Source organism: Topomyia yanbarensis, chromosome 1 (assembly GCF_030247195.1).
Source record: "Topomyia yanbarensis strain Yona2022 chromosome 1, ASM3024719v1, whole genome shotgun sequence".
In the NCBI taxonomy this organism is placed as follows: domain Eukaryota; kingdom Metazoa; phylum Arthropoda; class Insecta; order Diptera; family Culicidae; genus Topomyia; species Topomyia yanbarensis.
In genome coordinates, this window is record NC_080670.1 from 206558872 (window position 1) to 206583951 (window position 25080).

At 38.7% G+C, this 25080-nt stretch overlaps 1 protein-coding gene across 1 annotated transcript in view; it reads left to right on the forward strand.

Annotated features, from left to right (window-relative positions):
• LOC131689500 (E3 ubiquitin-protein ligase Ubr3) overlaps positions 1-25080 on the forward strand; it is a 118548-nt gene that overhangs the window by 11930 nt on the left and 81538 nt on the right. The window lies entirely within an intron of this gene.

The following is a 25080-nucleotide window of genomic DNA, read 5'->3' on the forward strand; positions in this document are numbered from 1 at the left end:
GGAGAAAAAAGTAAGCAAAACATTACAACAATAACAACAACAACAACCAGCAAGCTGGCAACAGCCAAGTTCCGTCTGTTGAACTCCCGCTGAGGTGAGTGATACGAGCCCGAACGTTGCGCTCTACTACGTTTTCCCCGCTGCTGCTGCTGCTCGAGATCGGGGCAGGCTGCCGTTGGTTGGTATGTATCCGCTCGGAGGGCTTGCGATCGACTGAGACGCAGGTCTTTGCCTGGGTAAATGTCCATCGCAAAATGTGTGACTGTTGGTCTGTTTTTTTTCTCTACTTTTCTTAATAATACTGGTTTCAGTATCCCTGTCATATTTATTTGCATCGGAACATTGAGTGCGAAAGCGCCACATCCGCGCCGGGGTCCGTTAGGGGTCAATGTGATTCCGGCGCATCCGGGGGAAGTTATTCCGATGTTTGTTTAGTTTTGAAACTTTTGGGATCTTTCGATGCTGGTTTTTGAAAATCAAGGAGAAGTTGTTTCGATGTTTGGTTGATGATTCCAGTGAATTAACAACAGGATGTTGCTAACAAAATCGATCGTGCAAGAGCAGATACATTCAGAAAAAAATGTTATCTGGCAAGCAATTCGTAGTTGTGGACTGAAACTTTCGTTTCTCCTGGAATCTTGAATCAGGATGTATTTATTAAAAGGAATGTTGTAAGATGTGACTTTGCTTTTGCTAATTTCAACAAAAATATCTAAAGTTGCTTTTTCCCCTTTTTTGTTAACGACTAAGAGTGAGTAATTTTTCTTTTTTTTATGCATTAAACGACGTTCAATTAGCAAGGGACTGGAAAATGAAACCTATTTTTCAATATTAAGACCCATAGTGCTCAAGGGAGAGCAAGGGGTTGAAGGAAGAAAGTTTTAGAAAAGCGTGGAAAGAGTCATATGAACAAGCTTAGAGTTTACCTGCGTCTTAACCCTTTGTCTGCTACCGCAGGAGTTAGGATCTTTTGGCATTAGAAATGTGAATCACCTGAGTCTACGGCATATCCGGCGTTCGTAAAGTAACTTGTTACTTCATGCTGTCGTAACTGGTTCCGTTTATGGCGACATGACTCTAGTGATATGGGGGAACTCGCTCTCTTCTAGCATCTGTACCGCTCACTAGGAAATTAAGTAGCATATTTACGGTCCGCGCGATCATTCAAGAACACAGGCGAATAAGCAAAGGACCACATGGTTTCAAAATCAAATTTATGCACGCGAAGTCTCGTACACGCTTGCACACGCGATCGAACACGTTAATGCATAAATGCTCGAGCCCTTCGCAATGATACTCGCCATTGAGGAGTCCCTACGCTCGCATATATCTGAACTGTTTAAGTAGGTATTTTCTTACCACTTTGATCCTTGTTTATTAGCCAGGCGGACCCTAGTTAACTTCGACCAGAATTTAGGATTTTCGTATACAAACAAGAAAAGTAAACAATTAAATTTTACCGTGCATTTTTCACTCCTATTTTCCACTGCAGCTGATGCTGGATCCCAATGCTGCTTGTGAAGAGAGGCCGGGCGTTTCCTTGCGGGAGGCCGGCATAACGACGATTGTGTATTTCTTTAGGTTTCCGTTGGATGCTCCATCAGCAGTCCATGTCTTTTTTTTAACTAGGAAGGTGAGCTTGGCTACTTGGTTGGAACCTCCTTAGTGATGGTGGTTATAAGTCGCCGGATCGCAGTAAACGCAGCGTTTTAGTGGGCGTATTTCCCGTCTCGTCTGCTGTTGTAGTGAGTGATTCTGACAGGGAGCCCTCGAGAACGCAGCTCCAGTAGAACAACTCCAAAAAATAGGTTTGACCTATTTTTACATTTTAGATAAACAATAATAGCCAACTAACTTTCGCTTTTCAAATTGTTGCCTGTTTCTCTTGGTATCTTTCTTTGATAGCTGTTTTTATTCACAAGAAGGCAAACACTTGTGATTGTAATTTCTTTCTACCCATCTTTATTTTATATCGGTCTCTGTCCTATTAACTCATAGAACGGGACCGATTGTATTTTTTTTTTTGAAATTATTGAAATTACAAAATTCTTTCTAAAACAGCTCATGCTAAAAAGAAGGTAAACTCTAGTGAAATCGCAATGATATCCGACTTCCTCAAAACTTTCCTGCAATGATGTACTACTATTAGAATGTTTCGGAAAAATTATTTTAATCTAGCCCCTTTCTTATGTCAAAGTAAATACCTTACTGTTAACCCCCTTCATCAAGTTTCGTCATAATCTAATTTTTTTTTTATTTTATGTTTTTTGGAAAATTTATTCGTCCACAATGCTTTATCTCCATTTTCATGGCAGTAGTGGCAGAGCAGGGTTTAAGGATAGGGACAGCAACTTTAACAAATAAACTACCAACACTTCCGAAGAGAAAATTGTATTTTAAACCAACTTCAGCCACGTAAAAACTTCGGTGACCGTCAGACACTCCTTGATTTCCTAAGCAATACAAATGAACACCTTATTCTAATCAATGCTATGTTATTCGAATATGAACATGAAAGCCAATCATGAAGGTCTCTTCATGATTGGCTTTCATATTCATATTCACTTCGCAATTCCAAATCTATAAACCGGTCCACCGGGCTAGGTGGACCCGCTGACCCAGTTTTATGGGATAGGGAAGATTTGAGCTTAGTTAGCGAAAAGATACGTAATACTGTCAGAGCACAGAGTAAGATCTGACACGTCTCCCTTCTCAGACCATCAATTCAAAGCTTCCCGAGAGACAATAGACTGTTGTTCCCAGATCCCTTTGGTATGAAATAAACATCGGTTACTTCGTGCTTACCAGTCCAACACGTGTCGGGTATAGAAGCTCTCTGTGCAAAACAGTGTGGAATCTTTTTAAGATTTTAATAAAGGCAGCAATCGTTTTTCAAAGCATTCTTCCTTAAAAATCTGTCCATTGAAAGATCCAAAGATGATGCTAGGTACGCTCATTTTTCCACATACACAAATTGCTTGCTAAACTAGAATTTTTATCAAACTTATTTTCTTGTTAACAAGTCCTAGAATAATCAATTGAGGTGGAACAACTCAATATTTTTCTTTCGGTAGCTAACGAAGGTTTTTTGACATTTTCCTTTTTAGATCTCAGCGTCCAGAACGATGGTTTACTGTACCACGTAATGTTCAATTTTGATCCGATCGCTATCTGTGTTGGTAATCAAACAATCTTTCGTGTCACTGGTTTCCAAGCGATCTACTTTGTTCCGGATATTCCCAAAGGAATAGTAACAAAATCATAATATAGTCAAATTGTAAAGAATCGTGTTTGTAAATGGCTATTATCATTAAAAAACTGTTCTATTGTCACTCTAGATAGGGTAATGGGCCTAGACTGGCTTCATCAGGAAGGGCACCACATTATTTTTTTTATTTTTTCGGTCTTCAATCGATTGAAGTTTTTATGGATCTTTTCTGTAATCCGTACGGCGCCCTTAAAGCTTGTTTTTTCTTGATATATGATAGATTTTTAAGATGCACTAAGGTTTAATTCATAATCATGACCAAATGTAGTTTAGATTACTCGATTTTGGGTTGCCATTTTTAAGTAAGGTCACTGCTTGGAAATCTTCCTCGGTTGAACGCAGCCAGCGAGTGCGAGGTATGTCCCAAAATCGACGACTTTTGCCAGGTCCTCTGCTGAGTATAGCTTTAGTTGGACTCTTTTCCGGCATTCGTGCTACATGTCCAGCCCATTGTAGTAAGCCGTGTTTCGATGTCAGCATGTTTGTGTACTTAATCTTCCGTCACTAGCGATAGTGCACTGAGTGCATGCCACTCTGAAAATCTAACGAAATCGTCTCCGGGCACCAGTGGCTGCTAGTTCAGTGAGCCACTTGCACGGCCTCCGTAGGGTTAATATAGTACGTGGTTCATGTGATTCTCCATTTTCTACGGTTCCGGCGAGTATTGAACCCAGAATTCCTCTCTCACATCAACCGAGCATTCGGTAGCCCGCCTCCTTCAACGTCCATATCCCGCAATCGTTCAAAGCGTCAACAGAGGATCGGCGATTTGTATGTGCGCAAATGTAGGCTACCGGACTACGCAAACCATAGACAATCACGACTAATCACCTCGACTTTCGTTATAACATGTCCCCAGAATCATCCAGCTATCATGTACTTTTTCTTGTCAGAATTTTTAGTCCATTTCCCGTTGGTTCTTTTTCAGAAAGCAGAAATGCCTCTTCCACTCCTCTGCGATCAACGTCAATAATGTTAATATCGTTCATTGGGAATCGAAGAAGTGTACGTGAGCTTGTGATGATTGTTTCACTTATTTACACAACAGATCATCGTATCGCTTTATTGAACAATAGATTAAAGGTGCATCGCCCTGCTTCAATCCGCCGAATGCTTCAAACAAGTCAGATCTCTCTTCGTCTATTATGAGCCATCCAGAACCTTACGAAGTACCAATCAGTCATGGCCAAACATTATCTGCCCCCGTTTGTTTCATTTCACTGAATCGTGCGTAGCCTTAGAATCCATAAACAGGGTGTGAGTCCGCAAGTTGTATTCTCGGAAATTATCCGAATATTATCGCATCTAATCCGTCGTTGATCATCCCTCTCGAAACCGACTTGTTAGTTATTATACTCGAGTTGGTGGCCCTTCCTAAAGATAGAGCACATGAAGCCATTCAACCAATCCGGCAGCATTTCTGCTTCCACTTAGATCACCGCGATCACGCAGTAAACTGTTTCGTACATGCAACCTTTTTTCCTAAGGGGAAAATTGGATTAACCAATTTGCGCATCAGGGTGCAAGACCTTACTTTGAAAAGTTGGATTTTAATGTTTCGCGTTCCACTCGTCAGTAACTGACATCAACTTGCTGCCAGTTAAACGATATTTCCAAACCTACAACCAAATTGTTTCGTACAGTCCCCGACTATTAGAAGCTCGGTCGGGATTCCGTCCTTCCCAACGGCCTTATAGTTTTTGCAGTTCTCGAATAGCATTTCGAACTTTATCTAGCGTCAGACAGCTTATCGATCATCCCCTGTCCTCATTCAGTTTATGCCTTCTTTCCTTGTTTGTCCGCTCAATACCAACTGAAAGTGTACCTTCCATCTGTCAGCCACGTCTGTAAGTTCTGTTGTTCGTTGATCAAGACCGGACTCGGAGCTCTTTTCTCCTCATATTGATCGTTCAAAAATATTTTCGCTGTACGTTTCTGGCAAAGTTTTTCTCTGCTTCCACGAGTGCTTTTCTGTCTTACCTACGTTTCTTACAACGGCGAAGTTTTCTCGGCTCCCCTCAGTTCGCTATACCGTTCCGTGTTCGAACGTGTAGCCTCTGCAAACAATCGACTCCTAGCTTTGATTTTATCCAGAACTTCTATGCTTGCTATCCGAGACATCACTCGAGATGCGTTCACTCTAATTATTTTGTAACAGCTAGGTAAGGGAATAGATGTTAAACTGGCGTATGTGATAGAATAGTAGGTAATGTAGTGTTTTGCATGCAATTTTATCATTCCTAAGATTCGTTGGTTACTTTTTACAGGTCTTTAATTAGCGCATTCGGTTCAAATCAGTCGGTAGGGTTTGATTAATTTACCGAGGTACACTTTTGCTGGATTTTTTATGTGTTCGTTCAATATTCTAAGCGAATTCAAAAAGATCGATTTCATGTTACGTGAGTTATTATCTATTCATTAGTTTGTTTTTGTGGTCCTATATTAGTTTGTTTTTAAACTTCTCATGCTTACACGGGAAAATAATTGTTCCCGAAAACGTGAATAAAACGCCATGAATTCAGAAAAAAATCACGTTTTTACGTTACGGAAACAGGACTATGAGCAAAAATCATGTATTTTATAATTATGCTCCATTTGCAGCCAGTAACGCCTAAATAACGCTTTTATTTGTGAAGACATTTGTTTTTGTTTCGTGAACTTCAGTCACGGATTCCGTCATATCGATTTTCTGTATGTGAACTAGTTCCCAATTTTATGACCACTGTTCATAAAAAAACGCAATATTATTCATAGCTTTTGAAAAACATATTTACGCGTGAACTATTTCATGAAACCCGGCATATTCATTTATTCTTTCAATCATCGTGAACTAGCTCATGATTCCAAAAATAATAGTCACGATTCAATATCCGCGCTCGCGAAGTGGTTCACAAAATCACATAATGTTATTTATATTTATATATACGTGAACTGATTCCCGATTTCTTGCCAATTTAGTCACAACTCACCATTCATTATCATGAATTAGTTCACAAAACTATGAAATAATTTTTATACTAGTAAACTAGTTCATAATTCCTAGTATAATAGTCACTACATACCATTCGAGCTCGAGCAATAATTTACAAAATCGAAAAATATTCATGTATACGTGAACTGATTTATGATTCCTGGCAACTAACCATTCGTGCTCTTGAAATAGTTCACAAAATCATGAAATCCTATTTATAGAAACGTGATTTGGTATTCCTAATATAATAGTCACACCTGACCTTGTGTGGCCGTGAACTAGTTCACAAAATCAAAAAATATCGTTCATGTGTTCGTGAACTAGTTCATGATTCCTAGTATAATTTTTACAACTGACCATTCGTGCTCGTGAAATAGTTCCATAATCAAAATTTTATTCATGGATTTGTGAACTATCTATCTTGAGTGCTTGTGATATTTAAAAGACATCCGTAATCATTTTAAAATTTCATTCAACTCTGCACATGGTCTTAAAATTTTCACGTAAAATATTTCACAAAATTCGGATTTTGTCGTCAAATGTCATATATTTTTGTACAGCCTATAGCGAATAGTAAATAGGTGCGAGCGGCAGATATAAGAAAACTTTTAAGACCTCAAACATCATTATTCATTCGATAAGGTTCAATGTGATGTCTCGACAGAAAACGAAAACTGCGCTGAGTATTACAAATATATTATAGAGCCACAATTCTTGTTCGTGATGTTGTTCACAAAACATGATACCGCAAACCATTTACGGTTTTATGAACCAAATCATATTGTTGCGTTACCCGGAGTAAAAAGCCCAACATTTATCATGATAACATGCATATAAATTACGAAGAACGTGACTAAGATCCTGAAATTATGAACATAAATTACACTATTCGTGATTAAAATATCAAAAATCGTGACTATGATCCTGTAATCATGAACACAAATCACTACGTGTGACTAAAATTTCACGATAACGTGAATAGAAGTTTTGAAAATCGTGATTGAGGTCCTGAAATCATGAACATGAGTCACGCTACTCTACCAAAAAAAATTCAACACGGAACTCGTGAAAAAAATAACACAAAAACGTGGAAATAAGCTATGAATATTGTGATTAAATCCCTGAAATCATGAACATAAATCGTCTTCCACAAAAATCCGATATCAAAATCAAAAATAAAGTATCACAGTAACGTGATGAGAAATCACGACTAAGCTCCTGAAATCATGTCCTTTGTTTTAGTTGATATACTACAAACCAGTGTATTCCCAAAGTGTGAACAAGAATCTTTACAACCACAGTAACCCAACCAAAAATTGCAATGTAACGCCATGTACATTTTTGCGCGAACTAGTTTTTGTAAAAACACACATAGTTTCATGAATCCATAATATCAGGAACTTGGTCACGATTTTTGTAAATCGCTCAATTCATTAAATCGTGATTTTTTGTTCATGAATTTATTAACAGATATTTTTTCCGTGTACTAAACATAATATCGGTCAATTTATACGCTCCCACTTAATCTATGTATATAATAATGTATATACTCATATACATTAACAAGCTCTCTCATTCCGAACTGGCAAACGCTCGCGGCTTTCGCGATAATACATACTTGGTCACAAACATGAACATGTAATTGTGATCATTAACACATACTTACGCCCACGATCTTGCCAATATTTGAACGCCTCCGGTATTTAAGTGAACGTTTTAGCACTTGTAAATTTACAAACGCAAGCTCAAGCATAAACCCACAAACGTCCATGTTAGCACAATTGTGAATCGGTCACGTCCGAAAGTCCCTACCGTCGGTTTTATCAGCCTACAAGATTCTTGTCCAGTTCGATTAATCAAAAAATGTCGCTCATGTTCACTAGATAGAACGTGACATTACCGGGAACTCTAGTGTTATGAGAGAACTCGCGATCTCCTAGTATATGAACCGTACACTGAAAGTTAAGTATTAGATTTACGGTCTACATGATTATTCAAGAACACTCGCTGATATGTGAATGGCAACACGGTCATAAAAACGAATTCATACTCGCGAAGTTGCATACACGCGATATACGAACGCAACATACAAACGCTCGAGCACTTCGCGATAATACCGCGATCGTAGAGTCCTTACACCCGCACGTCTGAACCGTACTCAATATAACGTTCGGAGTCACGGCCTACTGTAATTGGCCTTAAGCAGTGCTTTAGTGGGTATCATTTCCCGTCACGTCTGCAATTGTAGTGAGTGATTCTAATGGGGAGTCCTGCCAAGGTCCTAGCTCTACAGTTCCAGGAGAAAATAATTACAGGTGTGTATTTTGCTTAATTTTCAGATTTCATTCAAGCCTCAATCAGCAAACATTCACCCCTTCGTCATGTTCCCCCTAACATTCAACCCAAAAACAAACCAACCTAGATAATTATAAATCCCTTAATCTGTGACTCCCCGGTAGAGGCACATGACACAACCCAACTGATACGGTCACTTTGAAATCAAACTGACAGTGCGCGCTAAAGAGATTATAATGACGACGACGACGACCCAGAAACCGAACTCATCGAACTGTGACGCATTTGGATTATGACCCCGGTGCAAACCAGCCGTCACTTACCTACCGGCGCGCGTGTATTAAGTGGTAGATAGATACCTAACTCGCCTCAGAACATCGGTAAACATTTTACACGGATTGTTGATTCCGGTGGGTTCCGGTGCTGCTTCTAGTCTTGTTGTTTGTTTGCTGTGATAATAGTAACCAATCCCTATCCAACCATTCCGACCCGGGTGGCGGCAAGTCGACAGTCGGCGTTGGAAATCGTTTCCACGAACGACGGCAACCATGACAACGCCTCTCCGGCTGTAGCTACTTTATAAATCTAATTTGATTGCACCTTCCTTCCTATGACTGTGGTAGACTCGCTTTCCTTGAGCCTAACCGAGACAGACGACGACGGCGATGACGAGGAGGTGAGACAATTATTCCATCAATCATCCCGTTGGCATGAGACCTGGGTGAGACGTTACACCATGGTTGTAGTTTGAGACAATGTCTAATTATTTCTTGAACTTGGAATGGAAGGATCTATCATCCTGAAAAAACGCAATTAAGTTGATAAGTCGTTATATGCGCTTCCCTGAACGAGAGGAGCACTTTTATACAAACACGAAGCCATCGCATGTACCCAACTGTGAAAAAACACCTGTCCCCCAATTACGCTTCGAAGGACCGACAATGACCGACCATGGGACGAGTTCAATGTTCGCGTTACAAAGTAAGCAAGTGTCTTTTTTCTCGAAAAACTGCCGCAATTGACGGATAGCGCTGTCACATAAAGCAATGATCCTGATTTACTTGAAAAATTGTGTTGCTGCAATCACTGAGGGTAGGTCCATTTTTAACTTAAACCGAGGAGAACTGATGGGTTTGGTTACCGACGATATTTTTTTTTCGCTGTCGTGCTCCCCAGAGAACCAGTTTCGCCGAACACGCGCAAGCATACCAGAAGCAAACTTCGATAGGCACACGTAACTTTTTCGTTCTTCTTAGCAAACTGCCCGGCAGGAAGAAGAGTGTATGTCTGTCTCTCGTGTTTGCTCGCACTCGTACTATTATAGGCTGTCGTCAATTATTACGTGTTCTTTACGCAGTAGGCTGGCCTCGGTTTCTCTCTCTCTCTCTCTCTTTCTATCTCGCGCGCCGTCACGGACGCTTGCTGAGTGACGTCATCTTGACAGCAGCTGGTTTGCGATTTTGTGCAACTAATTCGTTTTCGTTGGTGATCCAGATTTTAATAATATATTTGCGGATGAAATGCCTATTTTCGAATTATCTGTATTCTGACTTGGTCCTCAATCGATACGTTGATCATAAATAAGTTTCCTTAAGTGTCATTAGAATAACAAATAAATTGAAAAATGTTAAAACCGAGTGTATTTAGGTTCTAAATTAGTAGTTGATCAGTATGAAAAGGTAGGCTAAAGTCTACATAATCAATACCAATAGCAGAGTTGAATTTGGTGCTTCGTATTCATCTTGTCAGTAACTGGCACCAACTTGGGGTCAGTTAGAGTATAAACGCAAAATTGCACCACAGTTGGCACCAGTTAGACACTAAATCCAAACAGTCGTTTTCCCCTTTAGGGAGTACATTTTGCATAATGCTCAAAAAAAGTTAGTGTTCGTTTTCTCGTCAGCAAAACCAGAGCTTCTGTGCTAGCTTCTCTACACATCACTCAAGATCAGCCAGTTGCTTTAGACATGTTCGCACAAGTTGTGTGACTATGTGAACAAATCCACCTTTATCTAAGTTAGGTACTGTGCCTAAGTTAGATTTTCAGAGCAGCGTGCACTCAGTACAATAGCACGACTGCCGGAAGGTTGAGAATCCGTAGCGAATCCAAAAATTGAAAATTTAAAAACTTCGCAGAAAATAGATTTGCAGGTAATGTCAGAGACATAACCGAAGTGAAGTAGAATACACTTAGGCTGTTGATTCAAATGCTGCAATTTTTGCTATCTTCTGCATTAAAATCAGCTATTTCGATATTTGTTATGATGCATGGTGCCCCGTTGTTGTGGTGCGTTTTACCTCCGCACAGGCAGGGCATATTTCAAAGAGCAATTTATAATGATTTTGTTGTGATTTCAGAGTAAAATGTTGGCTAACTGATATCATTAATTAAATTCTCGATGGTCTATAGCCAAGCTATGATTATATTTTCTTAGGGTTTATTTTAGCCCATCTACCCTTACATACGCTTGCATTACATTCACATGAATCACGCGATGATTTTGTGCAAATGGAATCTTCGTCATACCTCGAAAATTTCAAATGTGCACCCGAGACACATGCGTGGCAAAATTCAAATGTTAGGTTTGTTCCAAAGTTTCAAGTGGGTAATTACCAACTCAATTATATTCAAGTGGATAGTACTACCTTTACTACCCACATTACCCACCGGTCGTAATTATTGAATATTCCATTACACATATGTATAGTGGAATCAAAATACATTTGTCTAGCTGAATATTTTTAGAAGTAGGCCACTTTAGAGTATGCCATTTACAAATAAAGCCAAATCGGATAACAAATAGTTTTTGGTCTTACTGTAAGTTGAACTCACTCTACAATTAAGAGCCAGCAGGTCTTAATGTGGATGTACAAATCCGGTCATACATGCAGCAGTTATACAATTAATCTGTTTCTACGGATCGTTATAAAACTGGGTTTATAGCAGCGTGTACGATAGGTAAAAAGTCCCAGTTTGCCCCGAGTATCAAATCAACAGCAGAAACACATTATATCAGTATCCAATGAGCCACCATTATCTCCTTCACACAACACAACAACCAATGCTATTCAAATGGTCATCGTCAATCGCACTACCGCTTGCCAAAAGAAAATTAACCGAATGAACAAATTTATCTGAGCTCGCCACACATCATTTGAAGAGCAAGAGAGCGGGGTCTCTCGCACCAAACCACCCCTTCGCACGCGCATACTTGCAAACCGTTTATTGAATTCCGAAAAATGAGCGTTCTGCTTTTTTTGCGATGTGTGCTGATCATTGTATGCATGAAACTGGCACGCCTGTGCATCATTGGGTGGAATGATACCTGCGGCCGCCGTCATTTAATATATTCCAACCAAGCAAGTTTGAGCTGACACAGAACGCAGCAGCTACTACGAGGTCAGAAAGAGACCATCCATAAATGACGTAGCATTATATGGGGGAGTTTTGTATTTTGTGATGATGTGTGACGACAGGGGGATACGGAGGCATGTCATGGTACGTAGCTTTTTTAAAGAGAATAGGGGTTGACCTGATGTCACGACAACCTTACCCGTTTCATCCAACATCATTTTTTTACGCTGTCAAGTGGATGGGGTATTTAGAGATTTGTGACGAAATGCTACCATGGGGGAGGGGGGTGTTAAAATCGCTCAAAAAATGCTACGTCATTTATGGATGATCCCAAAGCAAACTGACAAATTTTCTCTTATGTGCCGTTTTTATACGTTCATTGGATAACAAAGGGGCGGTTCTAGCAACGAGTCGCTGCTTGGCTGAATTGTACAGACCGATCAGCGCTGTTAATTAGCACCTTTACAAAACACATTATTTTCGTAATCTATAGTAGACGTACATTTTACGGAATCAAATACAATATACGTATACGATACAATACGATCAGATATTGCAAAAATATAGCGATTTCGATCAGTACAACGGAAGTTATTCGCATTTGAAACTGGGAAAATAACTTAGCAGAATTTTTTCAACAGGGCCCCCATATTGAAACGTTAGCAGTATTCTAGTTCAAAAAATTTAAAAAAATAGCTTTTATATGGAAAATCCTACCATATCCTAGAAAAAATCCTCAAATCTAGAGAATTTATATACCAACACTAGATTTGAATTGTTTAAAAATAACGGTCGAATGCATTATTATCCTCGATACTTAGGTCTCGAATTCAGAATTTTGTAAACCCGACAGAATCCGAACCCGACTCGAACTTTAAATTTGAAGATCACCACTAGCAAAAATTAGGATTTTTCGTGAATTCGGAATCGAAAATTTAAATTTTAAATGATCTTTATGTGGCCATAGTTCTAAAATTTGAGTATCAGTAGCTACTGGCTCAAATAGCACGTTCCCCATGTTGATCGGAGATTTGTGCCTTGTCGTGATTTGTCGTTTCATGATTTTCTGATGGGAAGGATTGGGAAAATGGCAAGGTTGTGGATAAGGAAAATAACGACACAGAGAACATTGATAATACGGAAGTATTCTTCACTCTCAAGGGAATAAAAGACACTTCTTGATATGCGGATATATCAGCACCCCCGAGGGGATATTGAGATAACAGAATGACAACACCCCCGAAAAGATATTGTCAGTCAAATACGGCTTAAAATATAGCTCTCTACCGCACTGGGTTAGGAACAATAGCATATCCTTGAGTTTTAGCTCTCTGTTCGTCTATGTATGGGGTCCAAAAAGCCGAAAATGCGATTGTATTATTGTTCCGTAATTGGATGCACAAAGATCACACGAATCATACTCAGCACGCTGAATAATGGCCATGTGATAATTCATTCATTTTAACCAGAACATTGCAATTGTGCTTGGAAAAATGCAGCAAATACTTTGAACGAATCTTGTGCTTTATATAACTTATCGACTTTATATAACTGATTCTGGATCAAGTCGGTGCAGCGCTTGCTCTAGCCAATTCGTCCACTATTCAATTTTAGTAATTCCAGCATGGCTGGGTACTCATAGAAGGTAGATAGCATTTGAAGTGTCGATTGTACGCGACACAGAATCGCGAAGATTTCTGCTTGGAATATGATACAGTATCTACCAACCGAGTGAGGTTGGTTCAGTCTCATTTCGCGACAATAGACATCAGAACCGGCTCGCTCCTCTAACCAAGAACCGTCAGTATAATAAACTACGTATTCTTCAAGTTGTCACTCCATCCAGCCAGGAAGCCATTCCTCGCGAAAAGGAACTCTCACATTGAAAGTTTCAAAAGGAAAACTACATGTGAGTGTAAGGTCACTGGGAGCAAGTGTATACTCATTCCAAGTAACCATTTGGGGCCACAGTCTTGTGTGGATAGTCGCGCGATCTATTGGGTTACTGCTCCAAAGCTCAGTAACCTTATGCACAAAAATGTGATTCTTTTTTCAGAAACATGTAGTGGTTTTATGTCCAAGAGAGCCTCTAGAGTAGCAGTAGGTATTGTCGAAAATGTACCAGTCTTCGCCATGAAAACCATCCTCTGAAAATGGTTTAACTTTGATTAGATTGTCATAACTTCTCACTTTTGCCACCAAACAATGCACCCACATGCCAGTATTGGTCTAACAATAGTTGTTTACATCCACTGAAGTTACCTAAGTTTGAGTCCCCTAGATTTGCCGCTCGTCTACATTGACCGAACGCCATGCAAGCTTTCTTGGTTTTGAAATCGATGTGAGTTGTCCAATTACGTTTTGAGTCAAGAATTTCCCCAACGTCCATAAATTTCAATCCGCGACAACAGTTTCAGAATCAAAGAGCTGCAACTGACAAGTTCCGGTAGTAATCCTTTGTTGCGTGAAAAACAGAATTGATATTTCATTTGGATTAACTGATAGTCCAACATGAAGACTCCATTGCTCTACAACACATAAGTCTTGTTGCATCAAATCAAAAAGTGTGTTAATGCCAATACCGGTGATCATTATATGACAATCATCGGCGAAACCGTATGTCGGAAGCCCAAGCTCATTAGGATTCCTCAAAAATCCATCAGCGACAAAGTTCCATAGACGTGGTGACAGCACACCACCTTGAGGGCATCCGCAGACACTCAGTTTCCTTATCTCTACTTGTCTTCACGGCGAGCACAGATGTCGGTTGCTAAGCATTGCGTGTACCCAGTTTGTGATATATGAAGGTATTCCATGACCTCGCTCTACTGCCAAAATGAAATCGAAAGACGTGTTGTCAGAAGCACCTTCAATGTCAAGAAAAACAACTAAAATTTTGCGAAAAAGCTTTTTCAATGTTGTAGACAACATTGTGTAACAGAGTGACGGGAGACTTCCTCCGCTGATATGCATTGCAGCGGGTGCTCGCTCAAGCTAACATGCCGAATATAGTCGACTAACGTTCCGTTCAACTACAAGTTGACGGTTCGTTTGTGTTTTAGCGGTGTTTGTCAAATGCTTCTTGTTGATTGTATGTAGGTTTTTTTTCTAGCGGCTTCGGCACATAGACGTTCCGTAATGTGGCGCCTAATTACAGAACTGGCACGCAAAGATCACAGTAATGTCCCCATCATCTTTGACTTCAAAAGTCAGATAGAAAGAAACAGATTCGGTCGCATTTTCTCCACCCGGACGTCGTTGGGTATGTCGGAAAAAAATTCTCCAAACATATTTCGTAATGGATTCCCCTTCTCCGTATTTCGACATGAGTTATTTTAATGTGGCCTAATATAGTACGTAATGCTAGATCGCGTAGGCGTACTTCGATTTTATCGTCATCCATATATACAGTGATCTTGGCTTTAAAGTTAGAGTTCGACGTCGTGCGGCTTGTTATTCGATGCAGATAAGTTTTCTGTCTTGGCTAAACTTTTAAGCACCATCAGTACACAATTGCGGACGTGATGTAGCTGTATGCAGTTTACATTCAATCGTCTTGATGTTTTCCCTCAGTGCCGACACTTTTATTTTCTTCAGCTCACTCATTTCACTTCGCAGTTGGAGCCAATGATACTATACAGTTTGACTGGTAAATAAGCATTCAAACTGTATATTCACGTTATCGTGATATTTTAATCATGAGTAGAGTGATTCGTGTTCATGATTTCAGGATCTTTGTCACGATTTTAGATATGTTTGTCACTAGTTGGGTGATTTGTGTTCAGGATCTCAGGTCACGATTTTCGTAATTTCTGTTCATGTTATCCTGATATTTTATTTTAGAGCTTGCTTTCAAAGAGTAATGTAACTAATGTTCGTGATCTCAGCAGCTTTATCATGATATTCGTAAATTCGATCTTTTTTTTTGGTTACTAACGGTTTTTTTACTCGGAATAACGTGACAATATGAACTGGATCATTAAAACAAGATTCATTTTCGATATCTTGTTCTGTGAACTATATCACGCACACTATCTGGGGTTCTCAGTGCAGTTTTCGTTTCTGTCCGGACATCATAATGAATATTATTAAATGAATAACAATGTTCGAGGTTCTGATAGTTTTTTTATATCTACTGCTCGTACCTATTACTGGTCGCTAGCAGTTGGGTATTTCATGAAAAAGTGCATGGAAAAAAATTATTCCACTCCAAATTTTGTGAAAGAGTTCACCTAAAAATTTCATTACCATGTTGCATGAAATTGTAAATGATTAGGGATATCTTCTAACTATCACAAGCACGCAAATAGATACTAGATAGATAGTAAATCATTAGGAAACATGAATAATATTTTATGATTCCGTGAACTATTTCACGAGCACGGATATTGGATTGTAACTAATATATTAGGAATCATGAACGAGTTCACGAATACATGAATAATATTTGAGGATTTTGTGAATTATTTCACGAGCACGGATATTGGATCGTGACTAATATATTAGGTATCATGAATTAGTTTACGAGGATTGAATGGATTCATGAATAAAATTCCGAATTTTGTGAAAGAGTTCACAAAAAAATAGCCAGAATATTTTGAGTTTGCGAACTAATGTTCCTATATCTATGAAAAACAATCATTAGTCAACCTTTGGTTTTATGAATAATGTTCATAAAGTTGTGAACTAGTTCGCGTACTGAGAATCGAATTAGATATAAGTTGTCGGAAACCGTGACTGAAGTACACAAAATAAAAACATATTTCCACTAATGAAAGCGTTATGCGGGCGTTACTGAAGGGTAATTAAACATAATTATAAAAGCTTAGATTATTGTTCATGGTCCTGTTGTCGTAACGTAAAAACGTGATTATTCCGCTATTCATGGCATTTTATTCACGATTTTGGGAACAATTTTTTCCGTGCATACAACATACGTCTCAGTCTCTAGTGACAAAAAAATAGCTTTCTCGAACTCACGCGAAACAATGCGCATTTCCCCGCATATTCGATTTTTTTTCAGTTTTCAATTCTTATCAGGCATACTCCGAGCTAACGGCGAAGCGCTTTTATGAAACTGTGTACATAATTTAATTTTGAGCGCTCAAAAATATGCAATAAACGGAACGAATTCACCATTTTTTTTGGCAGCTTCAAAATTTGTCTAAAACGTTACGTCACTACCTTAGTAACTGGCTTATGAAGAAAACTGAGATTTTAACAAATCAATGCCTTGGTTTTTATTTTCAAGACTTGACCAGAAATCGAGAATGTCGAATTGGATCTTTTCAGAAAATTTGATATTCCGGCAATTCAACAGAAAATTGAAAAAAATACCCAACGAAATTCAAATTTGAAGAACCAGACGTTTTGGATCTGAATTTAGAAATTTTAAACTTTAACATGGAATATCTGGACCCGACATTTAAAATGTCTAACTTAAACCAGAATTTTATTTTTGGAGCATCCAACCAGAACACGAACTTTTTTTTCGTCGAAAAAATGCTGTAAATTTAGATTTTGAATACCCGCACTAGAATTTATTTTCTTTCTCAAACTTTGAACTCAAGAATTCATCATTATGAGAATCCGACCCATACTCGAAAACGTCAAATAATGAAAATTAAAATCCTGTCCGAAGTTTAAATTTGGAAAACTTATTCCAATCTAACAAAATTTGGATGTTCGAGAATCTGGACTCAAACAGTTACATTTTAAATGAAAAATGAGAACCGCTCGAATTTGGAATTTGAAAAAAGCCAAGCCCAACCCTAACTTCATGTTTAGAAAAGCCGGCCCGAACCAGAACACTGATCTTCAAAATGCGTCCCTAACCCAAACAGCCTATTCAATATTTTAATATTTAATATAACCTGGATTTTCAGGGAATTTACAAAATTTCTGTTTCGCTAGCCGATCAAGCATAAAATGGACATCCGAATTTTTACGATACGTGCCTCCGCCTCTCCTATTTAAACATGTACGCTTGTAGTGAACTCATCGGAAGCAAGCGACTACAGATTGTGTAGTCGTACCTTGATCCTATCATCGCCCATATACACGGGTACACAACACACAATATCATGTTTTCGACTCCGTTTCCGACACAATAAAACCTTCGACTTAACTGTTGTGCGTCAGAATTTCGTGTGTGATGAAATTGTACAGAGGTTGTTTTCTGCAAGCTTAAGCCACAGTTTACAGACAAACGAGAGGCTGATGAAACATTTATATGCATTTTTTTTAAATTTTGTAGCATTTGAATCGCATGACGATTAAGAAGAAATGTCAAGGAATTATAATAAAAGTGGATTAGTTGGATGTTGATTGGACTCCCTGTAAGAGCCAGGTTCTATGTTGAATCGTAAAACTAACACTATTACGTGGGAAACGCACCACTACGAATGGAAAGTATTGTAAATTTTCTGGGGAAGGATCAAACGATCTTTTGAATTAAAAACCCAAAAATGTTCGCGTTAGGTAAATGTCTACTGTGTTATGGAACTGACATGCCATGTACCGTTGTTCTCGTTCAGATAGCGAGGATTTTATTGATCGAGATGACTTTCAGTGATGGCGAAGCCATATTTTTGCGGCGTAACTGTACGACCACTGTAGCCTTTACGGCTTGCGAAATTAGATTGCCCATACGTGTACCAGAGCGCTTGCTAAACAATAAAATGATTATCGTCAAAACTAAAGTTCTTATTCGTTTCAACCATATACGCCAATTGGGCGCTGATAAAATTTTGGATTGCCGGTTCAGCTTAATAATTTATTTTCTATAACAACATAAATCACTTTGTAGAGTGTTGCAATATTAGAGGTTAAGATTTCCGTTTATTACGAAGATAACGCAATTGAAATTCGACTACATGATGTGGGCCCAAATACACTTTTCAAGGAGTAATATCGCAACTCGAAAATGCGTTTTTTTGTTAGAGAAGATATATGGTGGAATGTATTCCCAAGTATTGGCAACGGTGTTCGCGTGGTGAAAATGCGGTTGGAATGCCTTTCTTCGTAACCCTGTAACCTGGATTTACTTGTGCTCAGACCACGATGTGTACGTATGGTAATCAATCCCTCACGTGTCAGTACTGTACAAAATCTGCTTATTACTGAAAACTGCAAGAAAGAAACACGAGCCACAACAAAAAAAACAAGTGCAATAGTAGCAATATGCGTGCGCGGAATTCCATTTAAATAAATGATTTAAGAAAAGTGCAACAAAATGTTAACAACGTGTTAATAAAGTCCTGCAAAATTGATTGAGGATTGAACAAATTTTTTTCTTTAAATAAGCGCTCGCGCTCAAATAAAACAAACAATTGAGAAGTCAGCACTAAGAAAAACACATCAAGAGGGTGAGCGTAGCGTAATTGGTTAATCGATTGCCTTGTACGCAGCGCACTTGGGTTCGAGTCCCGACCCCGAACAGGCGAGTGACCTTAAGGTTAAAACCTCTATAATCGAAATAAAAAAACGCATCAATATATTTTTCATCTATTTTTTCGATTGAATTATTTCGATGATATCTATGTGATTTGCAAAGCATTTTCTCGCATAGTTGTGTTCATCAATTCATATCTCCGGAATCAGAATTTCGATCCACACGATAAAAAATAAATGCAACGAAACCAGCTCAAGTGTTCATTATTTTTATCATAGGATTTTAAGATTTGAATTACGTTTGATACCGAATACTTTTGAAAGTTGCAGCGTACTTTTACTGATCAATCCATATCTTTGGAACCAGAATTCTGATCCAAATGATAAAAGGTAAAAGCAGCACACCGACTCAGCGGCCTCCAAAAAAATGTGACAATTCTGATCACATTGTAATATACTTACTCGCACATTCATTTTTCCATTTCGTTAAAATGAGTCAAATAGTAACATATCTAAATAATCTATCTATTGAATTCGGCTAAAAGGTCTTACAATAGTACGATTCGTTTTCTGGGGTATGACATACATAATTACCAATAACTTACTTAGGATTTTTGGTCATGTTCAACGGAAAACAGATCAAAATATTGAGTTAAACGGAAGCAATTACGTGAAAAAATCACCTAAAAGGCATAATTCAAACCAGCAAATTCTGAGCCTATGCACTTACCCTTATCAAATACCTGAGTTATGACGTCCCAAGAAGAACACATGAATATCATGCGACTCCCCGACAACCCAACACATTTCTTCAATTTTAAAGCCTTAAAAACCTAGTAAAATCATCAATTTCAACCCCTTGAAAATGTAGCTGGCTCCGGAAAGTGCAGCTTTTATTATTTTGAGCAATCTTTTCATGGCCACATTACAGCAGGTCTTTTTTGGTGACAGTATTTCTCTCGAATTTAAAATCGGCACGTGAGGATCTGGTCGTTGTATGTGATCAACGTGGTCTGAGCACTTTTCTCTCCGATTTGGTTATGAAGGCTCAGTTATAAGTACAGAATTTCACATAAAATTTATTTCGGTAAGTGTGAACTATATGTGCACTTTTCCTACTTGATCAATTAGTGATGTATCTTTTGGGCTTGTATAACCTGCTAGTTCGGAGAATGTGAGACGAAATGATCGCTTGGTAGATGTGGTAGGGAATCCTCTCTACGACAGTAAGGTCAACAGTTTGTGCATTGCTGTCAGCGGTCATTAGCAACATCAACACCTACCTCATATTCTGATGGTGGACCTAGTTGAAAAACATTGGAGCCGATTTAGGCGATATTTTCGATAGGCGTTATCGAGAAATTGAAGAAATGATCTGCCAAGATCAGTGGCTGAGGAGAAACCCGGCTAAAATTGAAATGGTCGAAGAGCTGAACTTTCTAATCGTTCTGTAGTGAGAATTGCGTGTTATCGTTGAAAGACAGAGTGGTTTGCTTTCTCAGTTGAATACCATGAAACCGTTCCTTAGAGGGATCTTCCTCTGTCTGTCCTAGGTCCAGTTGGTGACGATAGCGGCGAGTTCTGTTCTATATCAAAATGCTGGGCATAACGACCGAGTTTGTAGTCCAGCTATTTGTCTGGTTGCTACTAGTTCTGCCCGCTAGCAGGTAACATGAACGAAGAATAATTAGTCTTACGAAGAATAATTAGTCTTACGCCTCCGAGACGGACGCAGTGGTGAACCGCTCCTAAAATCAGAAACGGATGTTCTGATTTATTGCGACATTAATAAATATTACTACAGAAGCTTTTGGTCGAATAGGTAATAAAATTCGAACGGCGATACCAATCGATATGGGTATTGAAATTCGAGAAGATCACGAACAGATACTATTACAACGAAGTTGTAGGTATGATAGTTTTTATTTGAATTTTGCAACATATTTTGTCCAGTCTAGTTTTTATTGGAGCTTAAAAACTTGTAATGTGCCGGATCTCAACGGTTTAATTACTCCTTTGAATATAAGGTGAAGAATTTAAGACTACAGCAGCAAATTGCTTGCCTGATCAAAATTTTTTTATCTCTAATAATGTATGCAGGCAGCGCATCTCAATGATCTCAGTGTTAATCTGTATTCTAATGCTGGGATCTGGCAATTGCTATACAGAAAAAATGTTTTCATTATTGCGCAGTGGGTTTGACCTTCAATTAGTTCGGCTCGTGCAGCTGTCGATCTTGTCACATCCTGGTAATAAATGGAGGCGCATTGTTCGCTTTCGCCGGTTTTATAATCGTCTCTAATCTTGAGACGACCGAGAAGAAAATTATTCATCGCATTCAAAATCTTCACAAAGATACTAGAACTTACGCTATAATTTGCAAAAAATCAATACATTGTATTTATAATTGTCAATTTCGAAAGATCAGAAATGTATCTCAGCGGATAAATTTAAAATTTGGCGCGAGGTTGTTTAGAATTAGATAAATTTAGCACACGGCAAAAATAAAATGGAAAAAAAATTCAGTTTGGGCAAAAGGTTTTTTCAAATGACTATTTTTCCTTGAAAGTGCCCAAATTGAACTTTTGACGGTAGGTAGGGAACATAATTACCTATCTTGGAACATAATTTCATCCAAATCAAAGATGGGGTGTTTTTTGTAAATCGACTTTAAATTTTTTAAATCGATTTTTTCCAGCGTAGGAGTCGATGAAAAAAATTCAATACTTTTATTCAAAAATTTTACTCATTTTGTGAAAATCATTTTTTTGCAGGATTTGTCATTTTTAGACTATAGCTATTTGAAAAAAATTAGTACAAAAAAGGTTTGACCCTTTTCAAAAGACAGTCTAGATCATTTTTGAAAAAAAAAACAAAGTATGAAAAGTGGCTTTTTGTGACAAAGTCTTCATGTACAGAAATTTGTCTTAAATGACAAAAATTGTTCTGAAATGAAGTGCTTTGTCCTTATTTATAGATTCGAGTAATTTTCGTGTTTCGCATAAAATTGTATTTTGAAAACATTTGACCTTCTTTAAATTTTTGTATTCGTTTTTAAATTTTTGATTGCAAAAATTCCGTGCAAATCTCGTACATGAACTTGTTCCAAACACGCCCGAAAATCTATACAGTCCTAAATTCCATATGATTGGTATTCTTTACGCATGGTTTAATTTAATTCCTCTTACAAATTCATCAATTCCAACGCCAAAAATATGTTCTATCTACGAACACCAATCGGAACCAATGAACGTACCGATGAATTCAAACTCACAGTTCCATAAATGGATCAATTCAATAGCATTACTCCACTTAACAATTGACGCGTTCAATTTGCAACGGTTCTCCAAAGTTCACTGACCCACTCTCTCCCCTCTACGGATCCGATTTCAATACAACCACGTGGCCAAAGATAGCTTCAATAGTTACTGTACTGTCCAGGACGTTGCACTATTTGTTCACCTAACCGGACAACAGTTTACCCCGTTTGCAACCCCTAATTACTCCCTTTGTGTTCTACTTACTCTCCTTGACCTGCCAACCCCCCGCCTAAGTGACCCACACTCCGGTCATGCTGCTTGCGAAGAACGGACATGCACGCGCGCGGAACCGTTACCGTTAACGACTTCAAGGTCGCGCCGCCACAGCAACATACAACTTCCTCATCTCACGATGCCTTCTTATTGCTAAAAGCCCGTCCCCTTTGAATGGGACCAATGCCGCGCCACCGCGCACCGATCGACGATCTCGGCGATTTTGAACTGTGTATGGCCCGGCAACCGGCCATGATGTAACTTGTAACTGCGATCATCACCCCTAGCACAGAGCCGCCGCCATTCGCGCATAGTCAGGAAGAAGCTGCCCGTGTTCGACGGTTTTTCGTTTCGTTTCAGCAGGTGTATCGCTGTGTGAGTGAGTGAGTTTTGTGTTCCATTTCGCAATATGACTCCATCCGTTTGTCGTCGTTACGATCGGGATCACATTGGGCAGTTGGCGAAACCCGACACCCGAGCAGAACGTCGTCTTCCGGAGAACATCGCCTAGTGGATGGACGCAAATGTTTAAAAACAACATTCACACACACACACGCGCGCGCGATTGCGCTTATAGAAACCAGCACCCAGCAACATCTGATTCTGGGTAAAGAGCTACTAGTAGTTTGGTATGCCATAATGAAATACTTTCAATGTCAATGAACTAACTTTGCGCGCTCTCGTCGGGGCCGGCGTAAAAAGAGTTGAGTCCCGAGGCGATCCGTGAGTGGTGTTTTCTCGCACCTCGCTGCGCAATCACGATCGTCGCAAGCTATAGCTTCGTGAATGGGGAAGCCGAGGTGTTTGGTGGAGGCTTTTCACTGTACGTATGTACAGTGGGCCTATACTACACACATACCAAGAGAGCTGCATCAAAGACAACAGCTCGATCGCTGGCTGGAGGCGAAACTACAGAAAACAGTACAAGCGCGATCATCGAGTAGGGGGTCTGTTTGTTTTCTTGGGTTCCTTATATGCGGTGCTTCGCGCTTTCGTGTGCTACCTTTTTGGTTATGTTGTTTTTGTTTTTCAAGTGCGATTACGTTTGGCTGTGGCGGCGTTCGAGAAGCGTCGTGGCATCATACGTTAGAAATGAAGTTTGTAGATAGAAAAAAAACGATTTAGTTGTGAGAGTTTTGCAATTTATCAGTCGAAATGTTTGGTTTAATTTTAACTGGATAGATAAAGAGGGGTTGTTTGTTGGTAAAATATCTGATTACCAAGTATATAATTCCAATTCCATATATTCAGTCACTAAAACAGGAATTTTCATTCACCTTAATTACTATCGTGAAGGAGTTTCATTTAGATTGCATTGCTGTCTTCAAATTGTTTGAAGTGATGGATGAGGAACCTGTTTTCGATGCTTTCTAACAGATCGAGAGATAGTGGTTGTGATTGAAACTTGCCAGGCACTTTTAGTTATATCACAAAGAAACCACTTGGGGCCGTTGATGTTTCTGCTTTACTGGAATGATGTAAATTTAGTGCAAAAAACTCCACGGTTGTCCCTCGATCAGACAAATATTTCGTTCGATATTTATATTTGATAATTATTGCAATAAAAATTGGTGCGAATGTTTGTAACAACAGAATTAGGACACTAGAATGTTTATTAATGTATATAATACAAACCCAGTTGCTGTTCAATTTCTCTATCTTATTCACATCAATTTTATTGACAGATACGTATTTGTCCGAATAGCGAACTGGTTAATGGTTCGTAAGGGTCAAATAGCCGAAAACCATTCGGTTGAATGCTTAGTCGAATGTTACTAGTTGTATAATCGATCAATTATAGTAACGGAAAGTGCATGATTTGATCCGAGCTTTTAAAGTGTGTTCTTGGGCATTTTTAGTACTACACTGAAGAATCTGTTCTAAAATTCACTCCATAGAAAAGTGTTTATAACATATTTAATACATCCTATCACCTAAAAAAGTAATTTTGATGACAAATCCCTCTAGAAGTAATTATGGAGAATAACTCTAAAATATTTAGAGACTGAGTGTCATCGGTAAAGTTTTCGAGATTTGCATTTGAAACAACTTTGTTGAAGACGTCAAAGCTGCCTATAGCATAATGGAACATACAAAATATATACAAAATTAAATTACATAAAAAAATATATACAAAATTAAATCGAATTTTCTTCCATTTAACTTTATTGCATATTTTAATCTATTTTTATCTTGCTTTGAGCAAAATGTGCATTTCACTGCTCTAAACCACTTTGCAGAACGTCAAACGAATGAAAGCGTTATC